Here is a 26,654-nt window from a genome sequence, read left to right as displayed (position 1 = left end):
TTTGTCTTTAGCTGAAGATGGTATTTAAGGTAGCCATTCTGGCCAGTTACTCAGCTTTCCTGAATTTCTCTCATGTATACTTGTTATAAAGCTTTGTTTGATTTTCTCCTGTTATTCTGTCTTAAGTCATTTTAATTCTTAGACCAGCCAGAAGGACCTAGAGGGTAGAGGAATTCTCTTCCTCCCCTAGACACCCAAAATATGCCACTTTGGCATATTGATTATTTTGAGCTGAAGGCACCTGAGAAACAGCAGATGAGGGAAGGGGCTCTCTCATTCCCCCTTTCTACCTAAAAACAGGTCATAAAATTTCCCATGAGAGGTGCCCTCCCTGCCGCAGACAGACAAGAACACCCTTATCACCAGAGGAGGCCACGCTGAAATGGATCTTCTAATTTCCCCCTCGCCATATATTTCCTTGTCACTTCCCCACAGTTTACTTCCCCTAACCTTTGTCTTTTCAATTCTTCACAAATTTATCATTTCTTTGTCTAAAAGGTATATAAGTTTTTGGCTCGGGTCACTTCTTTGGGTTTTTATTTTTTTGTGAAGGCGCATTTCAAAATAGTTCATTTTCTCCTCCCCGTGCTGGAAGCATGAGAGGATTTTCCTCTGATCTTCATTTTTATGCCATTGAGAACTTCACTGCAAGACCAACAACCCTAGAGAAAAATGGGCAGATATTTGATGGATTATGTAACAAAAATATTTAAAATGGCCAAAAATCATAAGAATGTTACACAAATTCATCCTTCTTCAAGGGAATGCCTATTAAACCAGAATGAGATAAAATTATACATACCCAAAACTGATAGTAATTAAAATTCTGACATTATCAAGAGTTAACAAGAGGGCTGGCCCCGTGGCTTAGCGGTTAAGTGCGCGCGCTCCACTGCTGGCGGCCCGAGTTCGGATCCCAGGCGTGCACCAACGCAACGCTTCTCCGGCCATGCTGAGGCCACGTCCCACGTGCAGCAACTAGAAGGATGTGCAGCTATGACATACAACTGTCTACTGGGGCTTTGGGGGAAAAAAATTAAATTAAAAAAAAAGTTAACAGGAATAGAGAGCAATGGAAACTCGCAGACACTGCTTTTGGGAGTGAAAATTACTATAATCATTTTAGGAAAATGTTGGGCATTATCTAGAAAAATACATACCCATGACCCAGCAATTGTACTGTCAAGTCTCTACCTTAATCATGCGTGCCTCTGTGCACCAGGATACATTTTCTAGAAAGTTCAGAGCAGCCTTGTTCATAAAAGCTCCAAATAGGAAACCACCCACCCACTGTCCACCAGCCATTGAAAGGATATGTAAATTGTGGTATATGCATGCCAGGAAGTCCTCGATGGCATCAAAATAAAGGTCAGAGAAAAATCCCATCATGCTTCCAGAAGGGGGAGGAGAAAAGGAACTATTTTGGAATACAGTACGACAAAGCATTCTGTACTTCTTAATGAGGCCTGCCCTCAGGGAAAAGTTCTTATCAGAGCCTAACCTGCCTGGGGGAAGGAAATACCCAACTCCAGCCAGCTCTAGCCATCTTGTCCCACCTATGGGAGAGAGGACAATTGAGAAGCACCGGTGAAGGTGACAGTACAGGGGCTCAAGCTCACCAAGACTGAGACCTAGTCCTAGGATGACAGGAGATCTCCCCTCCCCCTACACCTCACCAAGACTGCAGCTCCTGTCACCCAGTACATGTCCACCTTTCAACAAAAAATCACAAGCCATACTAAAAGGTAAAACACACAGTTTGAAGAGACTGAAAAAGCATCAGAACCAGAGTCAGATATAGGTAGGAAGGTAGGAATTTTCAGGCCAGGAATTTTTTTTAAACTATGATATATAAGCTAAGGGCTAAAATGGAAAAAGAAGATAACATGCAAGAACAAATGGATAATGTAGGCAGAGAGATGGAAATAAGAAAGAATCAAAAAGAAAGGCTAGAGGTCAAAACACTCCAGCATACATAAGCTAGAGTCTGGACGATAGAGAGGGGAGGTGTGGGAGGAGAGACCGGAAGGATAAGGGGCAGAAGGAGAGCTGGAGCCAGGAAGGCAACTGGAAGAAGACGACGGGAGGATTTACTAGAAAAATGAGTCTAATTTGCTCTTGCCCATTCGCTTTGGCCAAAGAATCTTTTAGTGAAACAATTTTGAGTTCAGAATTTAATTTGGAGGCCTCTGCGTGCCAGTAAAAAAAATAAAAAATGCTGCCCATTGGGTTTGTCAAAACTTAAGACACCTCCCAAATGAAGAATTTTGTTCAAATCAAATGTTCCCCAGAGTGGCCACTGAGGGCCCAAATCATCCTTGGTGAAGTTGCGCCATTTGGAAAGATGGATGCAAGGACTCAGACTGTAACGAGAGTACAAACAAGAAGCAAGGTTTTTTCGTGGTAGAGGAAAGGATTTAGACTTTGGTGACCCCGTGAGAGCTGGTGACGGTAAGTGGGAATGTGATGCTTGTACACCTCATGTTTCAAGTCCCCAACCTGATAAGGTGCCACCTACAAACACAGACCTAATCAGCAGCAGCCACCGGCAGGCTGAAACCCAAGGCATCCACACTGGGGTCTCTGGGCTCTGGGGCCACACTCCTTCTTAGGGCTCAGTCCCCACGGAAGACGTGTGGTCAAGGGTTATGAGGAGCCCCATTTCTCTCTCCCTCGCACCTTCATGAGGATCCCCCTGGCCCTGGGAAACAGAGCCCCTGGAGGATGTGGGTGTGGCCTCCTAGTAGGAATTGGGCAGGGTCTGGGGCCCCCTGGGGTGGGGTTGGGGACCTAAGTGGGGATCAGAGCTGCTCTGAGAAGAGCCCCATCAGGGGCCAGAGACCCACAGCCCCTTAGAGCCCCCCGCCATCTCCCCACGCGCGCAGCTACCACCTTGGAGGGCATTAGGACTCAACAAAAGCTGCCTCCCTGGTGGCCCTCACTCTGGGCCCCAGCCCTGCACACCCTCCAACAGCCCAAGGCTGTTCCGCTCATTAGCCCCACTTTGCATTGGGGGAAATTGAGGGTGGCGTGGGCCTGGAGGGGGTGTCTCTTACTGTGGCCCCTGGCAGGGGTGGGGATGCAGAAATCAAGCCCAGGCCCACAGCCCAGTGTGTCAGGGAGTCTGGCCCACTGCATCCCTCTTCCCTCCAGGCCTGGGTCCACCCCAAGAACTCATCTCCTTCTGGTTCCCTCAGCTTCCCTTTAGGGTCCTTCTCAGCCTCCTCCCTCCGCCCTTGGGGCTCCCTTCAGACCCTCCTCTTCCCGGAGGCTGATGGTCCCTGTTATCAGTTTGCTAAGGCTGCCTTAACAAGGTAGGTACCACAGTCTGGGTGGCTTAAACAACAGAAATTTATTTTCTCCCAATTCTGGAGACCAGAAGTCTGAGATCAAGGTGTCCGCAGTGGTTTCTTCTGACACTTGTAGATGTCTGTCCTCTCCATGTTCTTCACGTGGTCTTCCCTCTGTGTGTTTGTGTCCTAATCTCCTCTACTTATGGGGACACCAGTCATATTGGATTAGCAACCACCCTAATGACCTCATTTTACCACTTTAAAGACCTTATCTCCATATACAGTCTCATCCTGAGGTACTGGGGGTTAGGACTTCAATGTACAAATTTGAGGGGGATAGAATTCAGCCCATAACAGCCTCCACTCTTCTTTTCATAGAGAGCTAACCATGACCAGCTCTCCTGAGGATTACCTCATTTAACAGCCCCAAAGTTATCCAACAGAGGGACTATTTATTACTTCCACTTCTCAAAGGAGGGACCTGCAGTTCAGAGAGGGTGAGTGACTTTCACAAGGGCACACAGCTGCCAAGCGGCCGAGTTGGAAAAGACTTAGTCTACACTGCTTTGAGTCAGCTCACTTTGTTCCCTTGCATCTTCTCCCTGATGGAAACAGCCCGACTCCAGCCAGACCCCAGGTTCTTTCTGCTGAGACCATCGGCTGAGTGCTGAACCACCACATAACCACACCCTGACAGCTCTACCTGGGCCCCTGTGCTCCCTACTCCCACAGGCAGGCAGCGCCTTCCACGAAAACTCACTTTTCTCATGGACAGCAGCACCATCAATGGACATCCCTAACAGGGTCGTCCGTGTCACCCCCAACACCACTCGCCGCCACTGTTGAATCATCCTGAGGCAGTTGGTCTTCCTCCTGATATCACCTCAGGGTGTCCCCTCCAATCAGTACCTCAGAACTCAGCTGTCACCCAGTAGTCACTGTCGGTATTGTGGACATTGGTGAGATGCTAAGGACTGAGAATATCCCCAGGGCTCCTCCTTCCCACCCCTCCAGGTAAAATGCAGACCAGTGACTGCTCATCCCTAGGAACATTCCCTCTGCCTCCTGTGAACCACCCTTGACCAACCACTCCCTACATGGGCTAGATGAGGTCTGGCCCCTCTGGTAAATCCCGCACCTGACACATCTGATAAGAGGGCAGCTTCTCACATCTGTCACACTATGTCCCCAGGGTGTATGTGAAGTGCCCCCTGCATGCTGAGGCATGTCAGTATCACATGCCTGTCACACAGGGTCCGCAGACATGTGTGCATGTCACATCCAACACCTAGTCTTCTGTTTCCAGGCTGTGTCACAGTGTGGTAGCAAAAAAACACAATCACACAGTTTGTGTTTCCAGGTATGTCACATACAAATTATTTTATTCAACAAATACAAATTTAAAAAATAAGAGATTTAATTCTACCTGTTGCAAATGGGAAGAATTCCTTCCCTTCCCTTTTCTTAAAGCATTTACCTTAGAAAACTAGTAAGAACTTTCTCATCTCTTTAAAATGTATGCCTTTGAGGGCCGGCCCTGTGGCTTGGTGGTTAAGTGCGTGCGCTGCGATGCTGGTGGCCCGGGTTCGGATCCCGGGTGCGCATCGAGGCACCACTTCTCCGTTCATCCTGAGGCCGAGTCCCGCATACAGCAACTAGAAGGATGTGCAGCTACAACATACAACTATCCACTGGGGCTTTGGGGGGAAAAAATAAAATAAATAAAATCTTTAAAATGTATGCCTTTGAAGACTAGATAGGTCTTCTGTCAGCTGGCCTTTTTTTCTCACTCCAGCTTTAGGACCCAGAATTGTCTTTCTCAAGAAACTGGGAGCTATCTCTTCAAATTGCAAACATCCAGGGAGAAGCTCCCTTATCAGTTCCCCAGTCCCTGCCCTGGAAGGGTGGGAGCCTCATCTTGGTGGACACCTGCTTCAACTTTCAAAACTACCTCCTGTTATAAAGATGAGAAGTTTGCCTTTCCTCTGGATAAAGCCTTGTAAGTTAGGACGAACTCAGTGTGACAACAGGAGCTGTCAAGTCCTCTTAATTGAGGACTAGGGTCATTGTTTATCTTGAATGCACATGTGTAATGGGTTCTATCTGCTTGTCTATATAGGCAAGTGAGGTTTTTTCCTATTTCTGCAATTTCGTAGTGGATTACCTGTGATGTGCATCTCACCCTGGCTTCATGCTTATTCAATAATAAAATTGGTTGTCTGTCTCTTCTACCTTCGTGGAGAGGATTTCTAGGTTGGGAGAAAATTTTGTTTTTCTTTCAGCAACAGTCAGCATCACACCCCTGGTCTACAGGGCCCAAATCTCCTCACCCATCTCTTCCACATCTAGTGCACAGGATTATAGGGGAAGGGTGATCAGTTTCATAGATTCAATAAGCCGCACCTAGAATGTGCGAATTTCTATTAGAACATATGACTCAGCAACTTCAACAAATAAATAAGAATTGAAAAGGTAAGTAGACCCTACACGTTAAGAGACTTACGAGACACAGCTACTGAAAGCTGTAAGGATATATTTTGGATTCTGATTGAGACTAATCTGAGTTAAAAAACAAACACATTTTCAAGACAATTGATAAAATATTTATATTTTTGTGATGATTACTGCGTTACGAAGGAGACCTTACATTTATTATGCGTTAAGTGATACGATGTCCGGAATTATAACTGAAGTAATCAAGTAGTGTACATGGGGAGAGATGCAACAAGAACAGCCCTGAAACGACAAATAACGATGGAAGATTGGGATGGGTTCATCTGGCTTTGTAACCGTCTTTTCCTTTGCCGTATATATTTGAAAACAGCCCTAACAAAAGATAGAATATGTCATTGTATCAGTAATTTTGTATGTTGAGGATAAATTTTAAAAAGCAGGAAGAAACTTTTGGTGTCAGTATGCATCAAACATCAAAATGTACCTTTTAAGCATATGCAGTTTAAGTCAATTAGACCTCCATTAAACTTTTTGAAAATCAAATATAAAAACTTCTCACTTTCTAATCATTATACTACATTTGATTATTTTCTATGTTCTTGAGGTTAATTGCAGCTACTCCATCAGTATGGCAGAAATAGAATAGAATAGTGTGCTACTTGGCAACTCTTACCAACTCTGTTTTCAGTGAAATCACATCGACAGTTTTAAGTTGGCCATGGTGGAAGTGTTTACACCAGGGAAAATGGAAAACACTACAAATCATGGCTTGATTTATTGTTTTGTTGAATATCTAGACTTAAGAAAGTGATGGATAATATATTAATAATGCAGATTAAACTAAAAAGTATGTAGTCACTGCATTGTGTACAGCAAAAAAAATATTTAGAAAATATTCTTCTGGTATTCAAAAACAGTAATTCCTTACGGCAAAGATGTCATATCACTGAAGAATGAAATTTTAACATAAGTGTTTGTTGTTTCACTATCTTATTTGTTAATGAAAAGGGAAACAGCCAAAATTCATTTTATGTTGTTTTTGTTTGTTTGGTTGGGTGTTTCTTTTTTTTTTTTTTTTTGAGGAAGATTGGCCCTGTGCTAACATCTGTTGCCAATCTTTCTCTTTTTCTTTTTTCTCTCCAAAGCCCCAGTACATAGCTGTGTATCCTAGCTGTAGAGTTGTAGCTCTTCTATGTGGGACACCGTCTCAGCATGGCTTGATGAGCGGTGAGCAGGTCCGCGTCCAGGATCTGAACCAGCGAACCCCGGGCCACCGAAGTGGAATGTGCAAACCCAGCTGCTACGCCACCGGGCCGGCCCCCCAAAATTCACTTTAAAGAACAAGCAAAAGATATGAATAGACATTTTACTAAAGAAGACATACAAGTGGCAGATAAACAAACGAAGGAATGCTCACCATCGTGAAACATCAGAGAAATGCAACTAAAACCACAGTGAGATATTTTTACACATTTATTTAAAAGGGTCATGGCCGGCCCCGTGGCTTGGCGGTTAAGTGCGTGCGCTCCGCTGCCGGCGGCCCGGGTTCAGATCCCGGGTGCGCACCGAGGCACCACTCCTCCAGCCATGCTGAGGCCGCGTCCCACATACAGCAACTAGAAGGATGTGCAGCTATGACAGACAACTATGTACTGGGGCTTTGGGGGAAAAATAAATAAATAAAATCTTTAAAAAAAATAAATAAATAAATAAAAAATAAATAAATAAAAGGGTCAAAATTGTGTGTGTGTGTGTGTGTGTGTGAGGAAGATCAACCCTGAGCTAACATCCATGCTAATCCTCCTCTTTTTGGTGAGGAAGACCAGCTCTGAGCTAATATCTCTTGCCAATCTTCCTCCTTTTTTTTCCAGTAGATAGTTGTATGTCATAGTTGCACATCCTTCTAGTTGCTGTATGTGGGATGCGGCCTCAGCATGGCCAGACAAGCGGTGTGTCGGTGCATGCCCAGGATCTGAACCCGGGCCGCCAGTAGTGGAGTGCGTGCACTTAACCGCTAAGCCACGGGGCAGGCTAAAAGGGTCGAAATTTTAAAAGACTAATCATACCCACTATTGGCAAGGCTATGGGAGAACTGAAAGTCTCATTCACTGCTGGTAGGAAAACAAAAGGGACAACTATTTTAGATCACAGTTTGATGTTTCTTAAAAAGTTATGTATTCATCTACCCTGTGATTCAGGCATTGGAACCCAAGATATTAACACAAGATAAATGAAACATATGTATACGAAGAATTGCTTAAAATCTATGTAGCAGTTTTATTTGCAATAGCCAAACTGGAAACAACTCAAATATCCATAAGCAGATAAATGAATAAACAGAGGTATATCTACAGAACATCATACTTTTCAGAAATATAAAAAGCAAGAACTAGGGGCCAGCCCGGTGGCGCAAGTGGTTAAGTGCGTGCGCTCCGCTGTGGCGGCCCAGGATTCGCCGGTTCGTTTCCCGGGCGCGCACTGACGCACCACTTGGCAAGCCATGCTGTGGCGGCATCCCATATAAAGCAGAGGAAGATGGGCACGGATGTTAGCCCAGGGCTAGTCTTCCTCAGCAAAAAGAGGAGGATTGGCAGATGTTAGCTCAGGGCCGATCTTCCTCACAAAAAAAAAAAAAAAGCAAGAACTACTCATATGAGCATCATTAATAAATCTCAAAATAAATATGCTGCATGAGGGTACTCGGGGAAAAAGAGTAAACACCTTATGACTTCAATCATATAAAATTCTAGAAAATGGAAAATGGACTCTAAAGGAAACTGCATCATTGGCTGACTGGAGGGCAGAAGGAGAGAGATGATAAAGGGCATGAGGCAAATACGGGGTGATGAATAGGTTCATTATTATGACTGTGATAAAGGTGTCATGAGTTTATATGAATGTCAAAACTTACCAAGTTATACAAATATGTCAATTTATTGCACATCGTTTACACCTTCTTAAAGCTCTAAAATATGGTTCAAAATAAAACTCTGGAATTCCTTCTGTTTTTAGAAAATCAAGTTTGGCAACACTATATTGACTCCACCACCTGTCTCCGCATGCCCTGGGAGAGACGCCTTGCCTCAGTGGTATCAAATACTGGTAAAGAGATGAAGGCCATTTCCACCTGATTCAACAGGAATACAGGCTGGTCACAAAGGCCACAGAGCTGGACTATGGGATCTCCCTCCTCCTCATGCTCTTTACCTGCCTGTGCAGCAATGGCCTTAAGTGAACAGCCCAAAGAGGCTACAGAAATCCACAAAAGCTTTAGATTATTTTCTCTGACAAGGCACTCAGCTACACAAACACAGTTGTGGAAGTCCTAAGAATTTCTATACGTGCTCATCCTTCACAGCCGTGCTGATGAGATCATTGAGGACGACGTTTTTTTTTTTTTGAGGAACATCGGCCCCGAGCTAACATCTGCCAATCCTCCTCTTTTTGCTGAGGAAGACTGGCCCTGGGCTAACATCCATGCCCATCTTCCTCCACTTTATATGGGACGCTGCCACAGCATGGCTTGACAAGCGTGCGTCGCTGCACGCCCAGGATCCGAACCAGCGAACCCCGGGCCGCCGCAGCGGAATGCGTGCACTTATCCACTTGCACCACTGGGCCGGCCCCTGGACAACCTTTTAAAAGAGGTGCATTCCAGTTTGTTGCAGTCTCTTTTCTCCACTTTCAATAAATCCAGTGTGTCTGTAACAAGTATGATTCCCCCTATCATCTTACAACCAGTGACACTACCCTAAAGAATTCAGGATACCAGGGCACATGGCTACACTTCAGAACCTGGGAACAGACCTCCCCCAGCAGTGCTGAGCACAATGCAACCCCTGTGAACAGGAGTAAAATTTCATGTTGCTCTAAAAGCGCTAGAGGTTGTCACAACAACAACCTCTACAGGTTGACCTCTGAACCCACAAAACATCATGGCATTCAGGCTACAAATTAGGCCTTGAGCAGCAATGGAAACTAAGACAAAACTGGAGACAGAGCTATATTCTCTGAGCCATCGTACTGTCCCCTCTGAGGCACTCAAAGTTTGAGATCCCAACAAAAACTGTTCACCCCTTCATGTTAGCACCCACTTTTTTCCAAGTCACCACATACAGTTAATAGAATTCCCAATTAAATGAGCTTAAACAAGACCATTCTTCATTGTCACACAAACCAGAGCAATAGGAAGCAGGCTGTTCTCAGGTTCACGACTGGAGGATGGAAAATTCCAGCACAATAGTCATGTGAGACCAATGGTATTCCTAGAAAAGGTAGTCCATCTTTTCAAGTCACCAGCAGAGTCCTCTGAGCCAAAAATGGGCCAGGTCTGTGGCCTAACGCATCAGAGATAAAGGAATGAGTGCTCAGGCTTCTCACAAATCCTTCCCGCAAATGGAAAAACACCAAGGTTTACTTCCCTGGACGCACTGGGGTGGGTGAGTGATGCACACAGCTAGCATCAGCCAAGTGGCAAGGTGAAAAGCCCTTTGTTATAGAATGGCAGTGACATACACCTGACAATAGCCCTGGGCATTTAAAAAGTGTTATGCATATCCAACATACCTGGAGTTTATGTGGATTTTCAGATGTATGAGGTTCAATTCAGGCAGATGGCACCCTCACAAGGGACCTCCCTTAGTGTTGTTATACTGAAGAAGAAATAACACATCCCCTGCACATCTAAGGTGTTTTTCTCACGTGAACTTTGTGTTTCCAATGAGAAAAGGCTGAAGGTTTGTTCACATACACTGCACTCATTAGGCCTTTCCCCACAGTGAACTCTTCAGTGTGTAATGAGACTAGAGTTTTGGCTAAAAGACTTCCCATATTCCCCACACTCATAAGGCCATTATCCAGTGTGAATATTATGGTGTTTTAGTAGACTAGAGTTGTAGGTAACAGATATCCAACATTCACCACGCTCATAAGGCCTTTCTCCAGTGTGAACTCTTAGTGTTCAAAAAGTCTGGATTTAGAGCAAAGGATTTCCCACACTTGCTGTACTCATAATGCCTTGTTGCAGTGTGAACAATTGATGTTGAAGGAACCGAGAGCTTTAGCTAAAGAATTTACAGCATTTGCTTCACTTATAAGGTCTTTCTCCATTACGAACTCTCCAGGGACATTGGAGTGCAGAGCTCTGGCGAAATGATTTCCCACATTCACTACATTCATAAGGCCTTTCTCCAGTGTGAATTCTCCGATGTTCAAAAAGTGCAGAGCTTCGTCTAAATGATTTCCCACATTCACTGCATTCACTACATTCACACTGGCCTTTCTCCAGTGTGAACTCTCTGGTGTACAACGAGGTGAGACTTGGTCCTAAATGATTCCCAACATTCTCCACACTCATATGGCCTTTCTCCAGTATGAACTCTCCAGTGTTCATTGAAGTGAAACTTCCGGCTAAATAATTTCCCACACTCCCCACATTTAAAAGCTTTTTCTTTGGTGTGAATTCTTCCATGTTCAGTGAAGTGGTACTTGTTCCTAAATGATTCCCCACATTCCCCACAATCATAAGGCCTTTCTCCAGTGTTGCGTCTTAGGTGTTCAATGGAGTGGGACTTGTTGAATAACTTCTCACATTTCCCAGACTCATAAGGTCTTTCTCCAGTGTGAACTTTCTGATGTATTGAGGCTGCAGCTTTTGCTAAATGATTTCCCACATTCATTGCACATAAAACATCTTTCCCTAGTGAGCACTCTCTGGTGCTGAACAAGTGTTTGTGGCTAAAGACATTCGTGCATTCTCCCCACTTATAATGAGTTTTTCCTCTCTGAAAGGCTGCCACACACATGGTTCTGCTATTTGACTTCTCCCTGGTGTGAATGGCCTGTTGTTGGAGAAATCCAGAGCTGACCAAAATGTCCTTCCTAATCTCCCTGAAGATGAATGGCTTTCCTGACACATTGAATTTGCAGTTCTTAACAAACAAGGCTCTGTCCACTTGGCTTCTGAAGAGTTTCTCTCCAATGTGCTGTTTCTGATGAAGGTTTGCACAGACATATAATTTTTTCCCACATGCCCCATACCCATACAGTTTCTGCTTGCAGTGTGTTTCCTGGTGCTCAGCCACAAGCAAAATGTCTCTCAATATCAGGCCACACATTTCACAGGGGTGTGCCTTCTTGAGAGACAGATCAGCCTTGGGATTCCTGACCTGTGACACTCTGTATAGAAATACTCTGCTCAGGGGCCAGCCCGGTGGCACAAGTGGTTAAGTGCGTGCACTCCGCTGCAGCGGCCCGGGGTTCGCCGGTTCAGATCCTGAGCGCACACCGACACACTGCTTGGCAAGCCATGCTGTGGTGGCGTCCCATATAAAGTGGAGGAAGATGGGCACGGATGTTAGCCCAGGGCCAGTCTTCCTCAGCAAAAAAAAAAAAAAAAAAAAAAAAGGAGGAGGATTGGCAGATGTTAGCACAGGGCTGATCTCCTCACAAAAAAAAAAAAGGAAATAGTCTGCTCAAAAGGAGCCTCCTAATTCTCCACTTCGTAGGTTGCTGAAAGTGAGAAAGGTTGGTCAGGTACATGTTGACTTTGGTGGGAGAGGACAGCCCATACACAAGAGTGTGTCTCACAAGCCCAGGAACCAGTCTAGGTGATTATTTACAAGAACAGGGAGCTGGCTTCAAGTTGAAAACAGGGCTGTTCAGCAGCACTGGGCTATAAAGTCACAGGATGGAGAGGTCTCAAGAGTTGAAGGACACAACCATGTGGTGTGTCACAAGGAGAGGTAGGGTGGACAACTTGCTCCTGAGCAAACAAGTGTCAGCAGGACCTTGTTTGCTGGTGACACGAGTGCTATGCAGAAGGTTGTGTCCAGGCCCAAGAAAACAGGACTGCAACAGAGCAGTTGTTAGTCAGGGACTGTTTAAGAATGGATACACACTTCAAAATACAAATCATGTAAGCCAGTGCTAGAGACCACTGCAGATGGAGCAGTGAGAAAAATGGGTGAGACGGGGAGTCCAGAGATATGAGGATTAGCCACGGGCTGGATGTAAGCACAGAAGTGACAATGTATAGAACTGACAGGTTGGCAAGTGTCAAGAATGGGGGAAAAAATGCAGAAATAGTGTATAGTCACAGGCATTGGCACCAAAATACTAGCCAAACAGAACAGGTTTCTGGGATCATTTCAATACAGCCCTGAAGCAATGCCTTCCCTCAAGGTACCCAGGGCCCAGGCTCCCTCTGAGCCCATCTTGCTGAGTCTGGATTCATATATCCAGCTAGCGGACCACTGAGGGATCTCCACCCCATCCCCAAGATGATCAAGTACATGGGACCTGGATGATACAAGTACTGAGAGAAAGACAAGACAGATGAGCAGCCAGCACTGGCTCAGAACAACTCAGCACATTATAGCCCAGAGGAAAGAAACTAAATATTACACAGAGAATTTCAGAGAAGAGTCTTGCAAGAACAGACCATGGTCCACATGAGCACTGAGAATTTCAGTGACGGCAATTCCTGGCACAGGCAGGCACGAGGAAATGTCAGGTAGGGGAAAGAAGTAGAACCTGGGGCACAGGTGCCTTGGATCTGGACAAAGTCACCTGGCTTTGGTGAGGGCAAAGCAAGGTGGGATTCATGGGGGTGACTGCAAAACCTCTGCCTCTGACATCTTCCCCGTGAGACTGCAGGGAAGCAGGTGTTGGGCCTGCTGGAGATGAGGAGAAGGTAGTGCATACATCTCAGTCCTATCAACCCCAGCACCTATCAAGGAAATTGAGGAAGGAAGCAGTGCCCATGGTCCTACATAAGGATAGACCTGCCCCTGGAGAACGAGGAAGGGCAGAGAGTATCTCGGGGCACAGGGGTGGGTATGAGGGCCTTACCCAGGGAGGTTATAAGTGCTAAGTTCTCCAGCATCACCTCCTGGTACGGGCATCTCTGAGCCTCATCAAGGAGATCCCATTCCTCCCAGGTAAAGTTCACAGGTATGTCTTCAAAGGTCACACTGCCCTGCTATGATGGTGACAGATGAAACCACAAACAGCCCCACTCCTGAGGAGCCATAATCCACCCCTTCCCCATAGCTACTGTATGTCCATCCTCCTCCCAAGCTCCCCAACTCAGAGAAGAAACCAGGCCCTGGTATCATTGGTGCTGTTGTCTTCTCATGGGCCCACTGACTACTGGGTAAAGCCATCAGCAGCAAGAGGCAGGTGGACAAATAGATATCTAAGCTGTGGGCCTGGCACAGAAAGATCTACCCCCCACCCACCCACCCACAGGCAATTCCCCTGGTATGGCCATTGTCATGTAATTCTCAAAGCAGTGCCCTGGGACCATCAGACATGCTCCCGTCTGACTACACATCACTCTTCAGAATGCACATCCCTTACATCCGCAGATCCCACAGCCACACGCCCATGGGCACCACAATCACTGCCCACACCATAGGCATCTCCTTGCCCACCCCCCTAGCAATGGCAGTTACTTGTATTTCAATCATCTCCTCAAAACCCCACTGGTGAGGGTGTGATTCCCTGCTAGGTGTGTGGACACACAACACCTGACACTGGACAGATGCAATCAACAGCTGTTTAAATAATCACATACACTCACAGCCTGGGAGAGGAGGACACCACACAACACACAAGGCCACATGAAGGTTGCACTCTGGAAAAGAGTGAACAACCAGGGGCTGTGGGATGCAATCTTTGTAAGATCAAGAGGGTGGGATGCCACAATTCCTGCAGGAGGATGTGATTGGCTTGTTGAAATAACTCTGTAGGTTGGTAGGAAACTGAAACCCACCACAAAGGGATAAGCAGGAACTGCGCCTGCTCCCCTTGGTAAAAAGGGTTGTGAGGCTAGAAGGCATTATCTAGGAGAGCAGAGTGTGGAGGGAAACTTGCACTAGGGCCATTTGAGGCATCCTGGTTTCACCAGATGTCAAGGCAGCACATCTATTGGCCTTAATTTTAGGATTTACAACACAACTTGGCAGATAGCATCCAGAGTATGCTTGTCAAATTCAAACAAGATCCAGTATTAACCCAGACTTCTCATGGTTCCCATTAGCAATGGCAGCCCCAAATCATTCTATGATGGTCTCACTACATTCCTTGCCTCAGACTTAGCCACACAGGACCACGTGTCGATCTCAGACACCCACGGACCTATACTACTTTTGCTGCACTTGCTGTGCCCTCAGCAATGACAACTTTACTCTGTCCATCCAACCCTCATTCAAAGCCCAGCCCCACTGATCACCCACACCAGGTCTAGTGATACTCGCAGCTGACTGACCAAATTTGCCCCTGACCGTATCCATCTGGTTGAATGAAAAACCTCAGGATCTGTCCAAGTCCTCACAAAATCTTAGTGAGTCCATAAAGTGGTGAATAAGCACCAGTTTCAGCCTAAGTGTATCTTGCCTTAATTACTCCTAAGCTTTTGTATCCACCTCATTTCTACGCTTCCCTTGTAAGCTTTGGCCACTTTCCAGACTATCCTGTCTGATATACTCTACTTTCATGACCACTTACCTCCCTCACCTGTGGTTATGAAGCCCAATTCCATCACCCAGGTACCCAAGCAAAAGACACAGTCCTTGGGCCCCCACCCTCCCCTTCCTCACCCACCTAATAGCTTTGCCACTGTAACCTGAAGACGGTCTCTCCTAAATGTGACCCACAGCTCACTCATCTTGGTCTGCACAGCAGCTACTATATTTTGGATGTCTCCATCCTGAATACCTCCCAAGATTTCTCAACCTGGGTGTCCAGCTGCCCATGTGAGGCCTCTATTCAGTGGTCTCTGAAACATCCTAACATGGTCAAAACAAAGCTCCTGATATCCCCAATAAATATTACACCAACTGCCAACTTACTCATCTCAGTTGATGCAGCTTCCATCCCCATAGCTTCTAAGACCAAAAACCCTGGGGTCATCCCTAATTCCTGTTTGACTCCCTCACTGTCCACATTAGAGAATCTAGTTGCCCTTCTTTAAAACATGCAGCCAGATTCCAACCACATCTCCTAAGCCACAACTCTTGTCCATTAACTCTCACCTAGACTATGGTAGTAGCCTCACCCTCATCTTCCTTCCTCCTCCCTTAAGCCCACCATCTGTTCTCCACTCTCCACCCAGATGGAGCCTGTTAAAATCTTGATAATATCACTTCCTTCCTCTGATCAGTTTTACCTCTAAGTATATGCACATCCTAGTACCAGCTCCTGGGTTAACCTTCCACACCTGTTTACACCGGTTGCCAGTAATGGGAACACTTCTATATGAAGGCTGGGACGAACTTAGGACCCAGGGCTTGGGGTTTCTCCAGGGTCCTCAGACTCAAGGACTAGAGAAATAGCATTAAAACTCCCAAGAAACCACAATCCAAAGTAGGGGTTGGGATCCGTGTAGCAGTGGGACACTCTCCACTTACCTGTGTGGGTTCCATAAGCACTTCTGCAGTCATGGGAACCTGTGAGAAGGAGCAGGCCTTTAGAGGAATGGGGCTCTGGAGGGGTTTGATGGGCTCAGGCCTCCCTATACTCTTCCTTGGTCCTAGGCCAGGTGACCTCAGGCTGGCTGTCTAACCTCCGGGCCTCAGTGTTCTGTGCCACACCTCTTAACAGCTGTGTGACCCTGAACAAAGATTCCACCTCCCAGGCTCTACGTCCTCATCATCTCCCTCCACTCTCTTCCTTTGAACAAGCTTTGGGAAAGTGTTAAAACCCTAACGGTGGGGATGACCTCCTGGCGCAGCGGGGTTCCTGGGTTCGGATCCTGGGCGCGGACCTACACACCAATGGTCAAGCCACGTTGCGGCGGCAACCCACATACAAAATAGAGGAAGACTGGCATATGTGTTAGCTCAGAGCCAATCTTCCTCACGAAAAAACAAAAACAAAAACCCTCTAACGGAGATTGTGTCTCTTTTTGTTCAAAACTGTCCGTAGCTTCGAGGGTCCTCACAATATGGTACAACCCTCAGCCTGCTATTCCAGGTTTAACTCCGCCTCACACTCTGTTCACTGCAGACAGAACACGGACCCCGGGTCCCCGACTCCTCCCGGCTCAGTCGCCCTCCACGCCTCTCCCCCGCGGGCCCTCCCCTGGGACCCTCTCCCACACCCGTCACCCCGGCTCTCAGAAACAGGCCCCACGAGCGCCTCCCCGTCCCGGACACCGGGGCCTGGGCTGCAGGCCCGTGAGCGGCGCCCGCACTCGGGGCTCTAGGGCTGGGCTGGGCTGAGGGCGGGGAGGGCGCGGAGCACGAGCACTGACCTGAGCCGGCTCCCTCCGCGCCGCCGCCGCCATCGGACTCCGGGGACGGACCGGGGCCGGGAGCGGCGGGAGAGGAGGGGACCCGGGCACGGCGGTCCCTGTCCCGGCCCTGGCGCGGGCCCCCCGGACGGCGTCGCCGTGTCGGAGGTAAACCCACCACACAGCTGCCAAAGCGACAGGCAAGAGGAGGAGGCCGGAGGTCCCGCCCCTACAGTCAGCGCCTCACTCGGACCGCCTATTTTCTGAGACTTCATTGGTTACCAATGCTGCCGTTCCGCGCTGAGCATTCTGGGTAACGTAGTTTCTCCACATCCACAGTCCCTGGAAAAGGTCGGTCCATACGTGATGTCTTGGAGAAAACGCAAAACTACAAGGCACTTGGAAAGGGCGGCTTGTGGTCCAAGGGCAGAACAGAGGCTTCGCTCCTTCCTAAAGGGACTCTACTCAGATTTCTGGGAGTACTGTCTGCAACTGATCAACCAAGTGTTTTGAGACATTATTTCAGACTCTGTGAAACTCAGCGTGTTCCCAGAGGCCATTTCTAGATGCTCTATAAGGTCAGAAATCCAAATGCATATATCATTCCATAGTCATTCAGGCACAAAATGCGTCCACTGGAAGCTAAATCTAATGTTAAAGTAACCTTATTGCGCCCAAGATGGAGTCACTCATACTTAGCCCCATGTCAGCAAACCGAAACTTAACTAAGTTTCTATGCTTGGCTGTCCCAGAAAAGGAAGGCTTCGGTCAACCAATCAGCACTTGCCAGTTTGGCACAAATTACGTGACCCGGCTCCAAGACGTCCCTTTGCTCCGTATAAGGAAAGTAACCCTGCCTCAACCAATCAGCAGATGCCTACTATGACTTGCCTATTCCTGCTGGCTTCTGCATATAAAAGTCTTTGATTTTGTGCAGCTCCTCTGGAGCTCCTTCCTTTTTGCTAGATCGGATGCTGCCTAGTTCATGAATAGCTGAATAAAACCAATAAGATCTTTAAATTTTATTCAGTTGCATTTTGTTTTTTAACACGAATAAACATTATTGTATTTTAGCTCAATTGCATGCACTCTGAAGCTTTAGAATCATTTTTGTCACTTATTTTTGTGTATGTTTGGTCAGGAACAAGAGAAAAAATACTCCAGATAGTGCCATGACAAGACTATAGTGGACGGATGTTTGGCTACCCTGAAGCAGAGGTACAGGAATGGATCTCTGTGGTTCCAACAGAAAACACCTCTCCTGTCTGTATAGTTAATCATTGTGTACAATTCATTGAGCAATACTCTTCTATATTGAGTATTTCTTATTCCATATACTGACATACATTCAATTCCTCTGAGGTTAGTGGTGAGGGGAAGCTGGGATTCAGTGGCTGAGGGTGCCTCTCTGCACCTGACCTCTGATGTGAAAGCAAGGGTTTCTGCCTCTGGGTTGGGGGTCTGGAAGCTGGCCTGAGGCTTCGGATCATCCCCCGCCTCAGTAGGCCCCCTCTGAAAAAAAGTGCAGATGCAGGATTTCCTGTCACCTCCCCTCTGAGCCAAGTATCAAAGGCTGGTTCAACATTCGAAAATCAATTAATGTCATCCATCACATCAATAAGCTGTTATGAGGTTCGGGGGATTCGATCGGAGATGTAAAAGAAACTTTCCACTCCAAACAAATGGACTAAAGGTATATTTTATTGTATAGAGGAGAGTAAAGGCGATAGTCCACAAACAGATCCGAATAGGTCAAATATTAAGAGGGAAAAACATCAGCTCGACTGGAAAGGGAAAACATCCACATCGGCTGAGATAGCAACAGATTCAAATAGGTCATATAACGAGAGGGAAAAACATCAGATCGACTGGAAAGGGAAAACATCCACATGGACTGAAGGGAAATGACACAAATCAACCGGAAAGAGAAACACCAGGTTGACCGAAAAGAGAACACATCAGATCAGTTACTCACAGCATCCATGCCCCACTGCCGAGAGAGTCCCTTCAATTGACAGGGCTGGGCGGGAATCACTTGTCCTGGGCAAGGCGTCCCTTCCACAGGTGGAACTCTCATCAGGCCTCAGTTTCCAGCAGTTTATATAAGCAGTTACAGAGTTGTGCGGAGCAAGCATTTAGTGTTCCCATGCACAAATGGTTATTAGTGGTGTACGTGCACCAATCCCCCTTGCTATCGTCCCAGCCTGGCACAGATGGCCAGTCCGTCCCATGCTATGACGCCTGAAGAGCCTTGAAACAGTACAACTGGCAACTCTCTCCATGGGAGAAGGGCCAGTTCCCACCACACAGAAAGCAGCTTTTTATATTTCTTTGTGTGCTGGTGGCTATAGGTCAATGGAACCAAAGGCCCAACATGGCTGTACTCATGTCAAGACATAAGCTAAAGAAGAAAAATCACATGATCATATCAATTGATGCAGAAAAAGCATCTGACAAAATCCAACACCCATTCAGATAAAAATGCTCAGTAACTAGGAATAGATGGGAACTTCCTCAACTTGATAAAGAATTATCTATGAAAACTTACAGCTAATATCATACTTAATGGTGAGAAACTCAAAAGTTTTCCCACTATGATCAGGTACAAATATGGCCCCTCTCACCACTCCTTTTCAATATTGTACTGGAAGTCCTAGCTAATGGAATAAGACAAGAAAAGGAAATAAATGATATATAGACTGGAAAGGAAGAAATTAAACTGTCTTTGTTTGAAAATGACATAGTCATCTATGTAGAAAAAAAATTTTAAATCCACAAAGAAACTCCTGGAACTAGTAAGTGATTATATTAAGGTTGCAGGGCATAAAGTTAATATATAAAAATCAGTCACTTTCTTATATAATATCAAAAAACAAGTGGAATTTCAAAGAAGATATACAGATGGCCAATAGGCACATGAAAAGATGTTCAACATCACTAATCAACAGGGAAATGCAAATCAAAACAACACTAAGATATCACCTCACGCCCGTTAGAATGGCTATAATCACCAAGACAAAAAACAACAAATGTTGGAGAGGATGTGGAGAAACAGGAACCCTCATACACAGCTGGTGGGAATGCAAACTGGTGCAGCCTCTATGGAAAACGGTATGGAGATTCCTCAAAAAATTAAAAATAGAAATACCCTATGATTCAGCTATCCCACTACTGGGACTCCATCCAACGAACCTGAAACTAACAATCCAAAGAGGCTTATGCACCCCTATGTTCATTGCAGCATTATTCACTATAGCAAAGCAGTAGAAACAACCCAAGTGTCCCTCGACTGATGATTGGATGAAGAAGATGTGGTATAAATATACAATGGAATACTACTCAGCCATAAAAAAAGACAAAATCGTCCCATTTGCAACAACATTGATGGACCTGGAGGGTATTATGTTAAGTGAAATAAGTCAGACAGAGAAAGGCAAACACTGTATGATCTCACTCATATGTGGAATATAAACCAACACATGGACAGAGAAAAGTATATTGTGGTTACCAGGGGCAATGGGAGTAGGGGGTGGGCACAAGGCATGAAGGGAGACATGTATATGGTGATGGACAAACAAAAATGTACAACCAAAAATTTCACAATGTTATAAACTATTAAAACATCAATAAAAATATATTTTAATTAGAAAAAAACAAAAAAAAGTGGAATTTAAAATTTTTTTAAAAATACTGTTTATATTAGAAGCCAAAAAAGTTAAATACTTAAGTGTAAATCTAGCAAAATATGTGCAAGATGTATCTAGGGAAAATGACCAAACTCTGAGAAAACCAGTCAAGAAGAGCTGAACAGAGAGATATTCCACATGCATGGATATGAGGCTCAATATTGTCAAGATGTTAATTCTTCCAAAATTGATCTATAATAGATTTAATGCAATCTCAGTCTAAATCCCAGCAAGTTATTTTGTGGGTATCAACAAACTGATTCTAAAGTATATATGGAGAGGCAAAGGACCCAGAATAGCCAACACAATACTGAAGAACAAAGTGGGACGATTGACACTAACCGACTTCAAGACTTACTAAAAAGCTACAGTAATCAACACAGTGTGGTATTGGTGAAAGACTTTTAAAAAACAGATCAATGGAACAGAATAGAGAGTCCAAAATTGACCCATATAAATATGGTCAACTGATCTTTGACATAGGAACAAAGGCAACACAATGGAGCAAAGATAGTCTTTTCAACAAATGGTGCTGGAACAACTGGACATCCGCGTGCAAAAAAAAAATGAATCTAGACACAGACTTTACATCATTCACAAAAATTAACTCAAAATGGATCACAGACTTAAATATAAAATGCAAAACTTTAAAACTCCTAGAACATAACATACGAGAAAACCTAGATGACCTTGGGTATGGCGATGACTTTTTAGATGCAACACGAAAGTCAGGATGCACAAAAGAAATAATTGATAAGCTGGACTTCATTCAAAATTTTAAACTTCTGGGGCTGGCCCGGTGGTGAAGCGGTTAAGTTTGCACATTCCACTTCAGCGGCCTCCGGTTCTCGGGTTCAGTCCTGGGCGTGGACCTACTCACCGCTCATCAAGCCATGCTGAGGCGGTGTCCCATATAGAAGAGCTACAACCCTACAACTATGACACACAACTACGTACTAGGGCTTTGGGGAGGAAAAAAAAAAAAGGAAGATTGGCAACAGATGTTAGCACAGGGCCAATCTTCCTCACAAACAAACAAAAATTTTAAACTTCTGCTCTTCAAAAGAAACTGTTAAGAGAATAAAAAGACACAGAGTGGGAGAAAATATTTGGAAAAGATACATCTGATAAAGGGCTGTTATCCAAAATACATAAAAAACTCAGCAATAAGAGAACAACCAACCTGATTTTAAAAAATGGCCCAAAGACTTTAACAGACATCTCATCAAAGAAGGTATACCTAAGGCAAATAAGCATATGAAAAGATGTTTTGCAGGGGCGGTCTGGTGGCACAAGCGGTTAAGTGTGCGCACTCTGCTGCGGCGGCCCTGGGTTCGCCGGTTCGGACCCCGGGCACGCACCGATGCACCGCTTGTCAAGCCATGCTGTGGCGGCGTCCCATATAAAGTGGAGGAAGATGGGCATGGATGTTAGCCCACGGCCAGTCTTCCTCAGCAAAAAGAGGAGGATTGGCAGATGTTAGCTCAGGGCCGATCTTCCTCACACACACAAAAAAGATGTTTTGTGTCATATGTCATCAGGGAAATGCAAATTAAAATAACAACGAGATACTGCTATACACCTATTAGAATGGCCAAAATCTGGAACACTAACAACACCAAATGCTGACGAGGATATGGAACAGGAACTCTCATTCATTGTTGGTGGGAATACAAAATGGTACAGCCACTTTAGAAGACAGTTTGGCAGTTTCTTGAATAATAAATATACCCTTACCATATGATCCAGCACTCATGCTCCTTGGTATTTACCCAAAACAGCTGAAAACTTATGTCCACACAAAAACCTGTGCATGCACGTTTATAGCAGCTTTATTCACAAGTGCCAAAACCTGGAAGCAACCAAGATGTCCTCTAGTTGGTGAATGGATAAATGAACCATGGCATATCCAGATAATGGAATATTATTCCACATTAAAAAGAAATGAGCTATCCAGGAAAAGACATGGAGGAAACTTAAATGCATATTACTAAGCAAAAGAAGCCAATCTGAAAACGCTGCATACTGTATGATTCCAACTATATGACATGCTGAAAAGGCCCAACTATGGAGACAGGAAAAAGATCAGGAGTTAGGGGAGGGAGGGTGAATAGGCAGAGCACAGAGGATTTTTAGGGCAGTGAAACTACTCTGTATGATACTGTTGTGGTGGATAAAAGTCATTATGCATTTGTCCAAACCCATAGAATGTACAACACCAAGAGTGAACCCTAATGTAAACTGTGGACTTGGGGTATAATGATGCATCAATGTAGATTCATCAATTGTAACCAATATACCACTGTGGTGGGGAATGCTGATAAAGGAGGAGGTGAAGCATGTGTAGGGGCAGGGGATATAAGGGAAATCTTTGTACCTTCTGCTCCATTTTGCTGTGATCCTATTTTGCTCCACAAAATAAAGTCTGTTTTTAAAGTGTAGAGGAATTTAAACATATATCTGTATTTTTATAAACAAGGCAGGGAATAAACAAAAAGTTATTGACATATTTTCATATAGGAGCAGATAGTGATTACAGTAAAGCTATACTTATCTGAATTAATTTTGTTGCTATTTTGACATTTCAACAAATGTAGACATTTTACCTAATTATAAAACAGTATTCCATCAAAAACATTTTAAAACATTAAAACAAAGACAATATTTTACTATGCACCATTTTCTAACATATTTTCCCCACTCTCCCTTCAAAGCTATATCATTGTCAAGGAAATTCACTCTTAATTGTTCACCCTTGTAACAATGGATGAAATGCCACTAAATCAATGGCTATCTCTTGGCAACATTTTCTCTACAAAGTCGTTGCCATACTAGACAAATCTTAATTTTAAACATATCTTATAAAGGCAACAGAGGCATACTTTGATTCTAAGCTGTTTATATATATATATTTTTTAATAATTTTATTTATTTATTTTTCCCCCAAAGCCCCAGTAGATAGTTGTATGTCATAGTTGCACATCCTTCTAGTTGCTGTATGTGGGACGCGGCCTCAGCATGACCAGAGAAGCGGTGCGTCGGTGCGCGCCCGGGATCCTAACCCAGGCTGCCAGCAGTGGAGCGCGCGCACTTAACCGCTAAGCCATGGGGCCGGCCCTATTAATTTTTTAATTTTGTAAGGTGACAGATATTAACCAGACTTATTGGGGTGATCATTTCACAATGTACTATACAAATATTGATTCATTATATTGTACATCTGAAGCTAATATAATGTTACATGTCAATTATACCACAATTAAAAAGATTTTTGAAAAAAGAAAGCTATTAATAATGACTATTAGTGATTCAAAGATGGTGGAGAAATGTCTCTGGGGAAATATTGGCTGGTGAGAAAAGGAAAGATCTCAGAGAAGTTTTAGTAGTGATATCTATGAGGAGACACACACAATCACATAATATATACATTTTTGAAAAGAAAAATCCTTGGTGCACCAAAGATAATTTGGGGATTCTTGAATTGGCAAGTTTTTTTGTTGTTTTTTTTTTGTTGAGGAAGATCAGTGTTGAGCTAACATCCATGCCAATCCTCCTCTTTTTTTTTTTTTCTGCTGAGGAAGACTGGCCCTGGGCTAACATCCATGCCCATCTTCCTCCACTTTATATGGGATACTGCCATAGCATGGCCTGACAAGTGGTGCATCGGTGCGTGCCCAGGATCCAAACCCGGGCTGCCAGCAGCCCAGCGCACACACTTAACCACTACGCCACAGGGCCGGCCCCAATTGGCAAGTTTTAAAAGCTCATCATTTTGTTCTGACATTAAAAGATTCCACGTTCCCAAGTATTGGAGTTCCATTCAATGGAGACAATTTCACTATGAAAACTTTGAACCTGTGAAGAACATTAACACATCAAATTAAAGCCTTATAGAGGCTTTTATTAAAATCCCAGTTAAGTTGGGCATAAGAGACTCTCCCTGAAAAGAAATAGCTGTTTCATGTAGAAATAGCATTGTAGGGGGCCGGCCTGGTGGCGTAGTGATTGGGTTTGCACGTTCCACTTCCGCAGCCTGGGGTTTGCAGATTTGGATCCTGGGCACAGAACTACGCTCCGCTCACCAAGCCATGCTGTGGTGGCATCCCATATACAAAGTGGAGGAAGATGGGCACGGATGTTAGCTCAGGGCCGATCTTCCTCACCAAAAAAAAAAAAGAAAAAGAAAAAAAGAAAAGAAAGAACTAGCATTGTATCAAGTTTATTAGAGGTAAGAAATTTAACTTATTTAAGCATGACTTTTTTTGTTTTTTATTTTTGAGGAAGATCAGCCCTGAGCTAACATCCATGCCAATCCTCCTCTTTTTGCTGAGGAAGATTGGCCCTGGGCTAACATCAGTGCCCATCTTCCCCCACTTTATATGGGACACCGCCACAGCATGGCTTGACAAGCGGTGCATCGATGCGCGCCCAGGATCCGAACCCGGGCCACCCAGCAGCAGAGCGCACGCACTTAACCACCACGCCACGGGGCCGGCCCCCTAAGCATGATTGTTATTCATAGCATCCTGTCACCTAAACATATTGGTTTAAAATACTATTTAGACAATTCAGTTATATGCTTTATGTTTAAATATATTTTACTATTTTACATTGTTAATTTTCAAAATTAAAATTTCAAAAGTAATTTTCAGGGCCGGCCCTGTGGCTTGGCGGTTAAGTGCGCGCGCTCTGCTGCTGGTGGCCCGGGTTTGGATTCCAGGCGCACACTGAGGCTCCGCTTCTCCGGCTATGCTGGGGCCCAGTCCCACATACAGCAACTGCAAGGATGTGCAGCTGTGACATACAACTGTCTACTGGGGCTTGGAGGGGAAAGAGAATAAATAAATAAAATTTTTAAAAAAAAGTAATTTTCAATTCTAATTTTGATTAAATCAGTCATCCTAAAAGGAAAGAATTTTCTATTGTGACAGATTTTTCTTACCTAGAAATCAATACATTAATAAAATTAGTGGAGTAAAAAGCAAATGATTTGTTACAGTTGAGAGATCAAGAGGATTCAACTCTTCAGAGTGCCAATGGCTGACAATAAGTTCTGAAAGTGAATTTCATTTTATGGAGCATAATTTACAAAAGCTGCCTACTAAATGCGGTAATTCATTACTTTTTTTTTTATTATTATTGATGTTTTAATGGTTTCTAACATTGTGAAATTTTGGGTTGTACATTTTTGTTTGTCCATCACCACATATATGACTCCCTTCACCCCTTGTGCCCACCCCCCACCCCCACTACCCCTGGTAACCACAGTCCAGTTTTCTCTGTCCATGTGTTAGTTTATATTCCACATATGAGTGAGATAATACAGTGTTTGTCTTTCTCTTTCTGGCTTATTTCACTTAACATAATACGCTCCAGGCCCATCCATGTTGTTGCAAATGGGACGATTTTGTCTTTTTTTATGGCTGAGTAGTATTCCATTGTATATATATACCACATTTTCTTAATCCAATCGTCAGTCGAGGGACACTTAGGTTGCTTCCACTTCTTGGCTATGGTGACTAATGCTGCAATGAACATAGGGGTGCATAAGCCTCTTTGGATTGTTGATTTCAGCTTCGTTGGATAGATTCCCAGTAGTGGGATGGCTGGATCATAGGGCATCTCTATTTTTAATTCTTTGAGGAATCTCCATACCGTTTTCCATAGAGGCTGCACCAACTTGCATTCCCACCAGCTGTGTATGAGGGTTCCTGTTTCTCCACATCCTCTCCAACATTTGTTGTTTTTTGTCTTGGTGATTTTAGCCATTCTAACAGGCGTGAGGTGGTATCTTAGTGTTGTTTTGGTAATGCATTACTTTTAAGCACTAATTAAAACAAAAAAGCTTTCAATTAAAACAAATATTAAAAGCACTAAAAATTAACAAACTGCAAACTTTAACAAAATGGTAAATTTATTTCAATTGACTACTTAGCACTTTTATCATAGGCTGTGTTTGCAGTATCCCATGTGATGGGGCCAGTA

General features: G+C 44.5%; 1 non-coding gene and 1 pseudogene across 1 annotated transcript; both read right to left on the bottom strand.

Moving 5' to 3' along the window:
- Nucleotides 1-3,957: 3,957 nt before the first annotated feature.
- On the bottom strand, nucleotides 3,958-17,153 carry LOC101395016 (uncharacterized). Its single transcript, XR_015549563.1, has 3 exons — nucleotides 17,005-17,153; nucleotides 16,160-16,198; nucleotides 3,958-6,119 (listed from the first exon to the last, which is right to left on the bottom strand). It is a non-coding gene; the product is annotated as an uncharacterized LOC101395016 (transcript).
- Nucleotides 9,340-11,971, bottom strand: LOC147912678 (zinc finger protein 587B-like; annotated as a pseudogene).
- Nucleotides 17,154-26,654: the final 9,501 nt, after the last annotated feature.

This window comes from Ceratotherium simum, chromosome 33 (genome assembly GCF_057802395.1).
Source record: "Ceratotherium simum simum isolate JZ-2026a chromosome 33, ASM5780239v1, whole genome shotgun sequence".
NCBI classification, from domain to species: Eukaryota; Metazoa; Chordata; class Mammalia; order Perissodactyla; family Rhinocerotidae; genus Ceratotherium; species Ceratotherium simum.
Note: the sequence above shows the minus strand (reverse complement) of the source record. Positions and strands in the feature narration are given on the sequence as shown.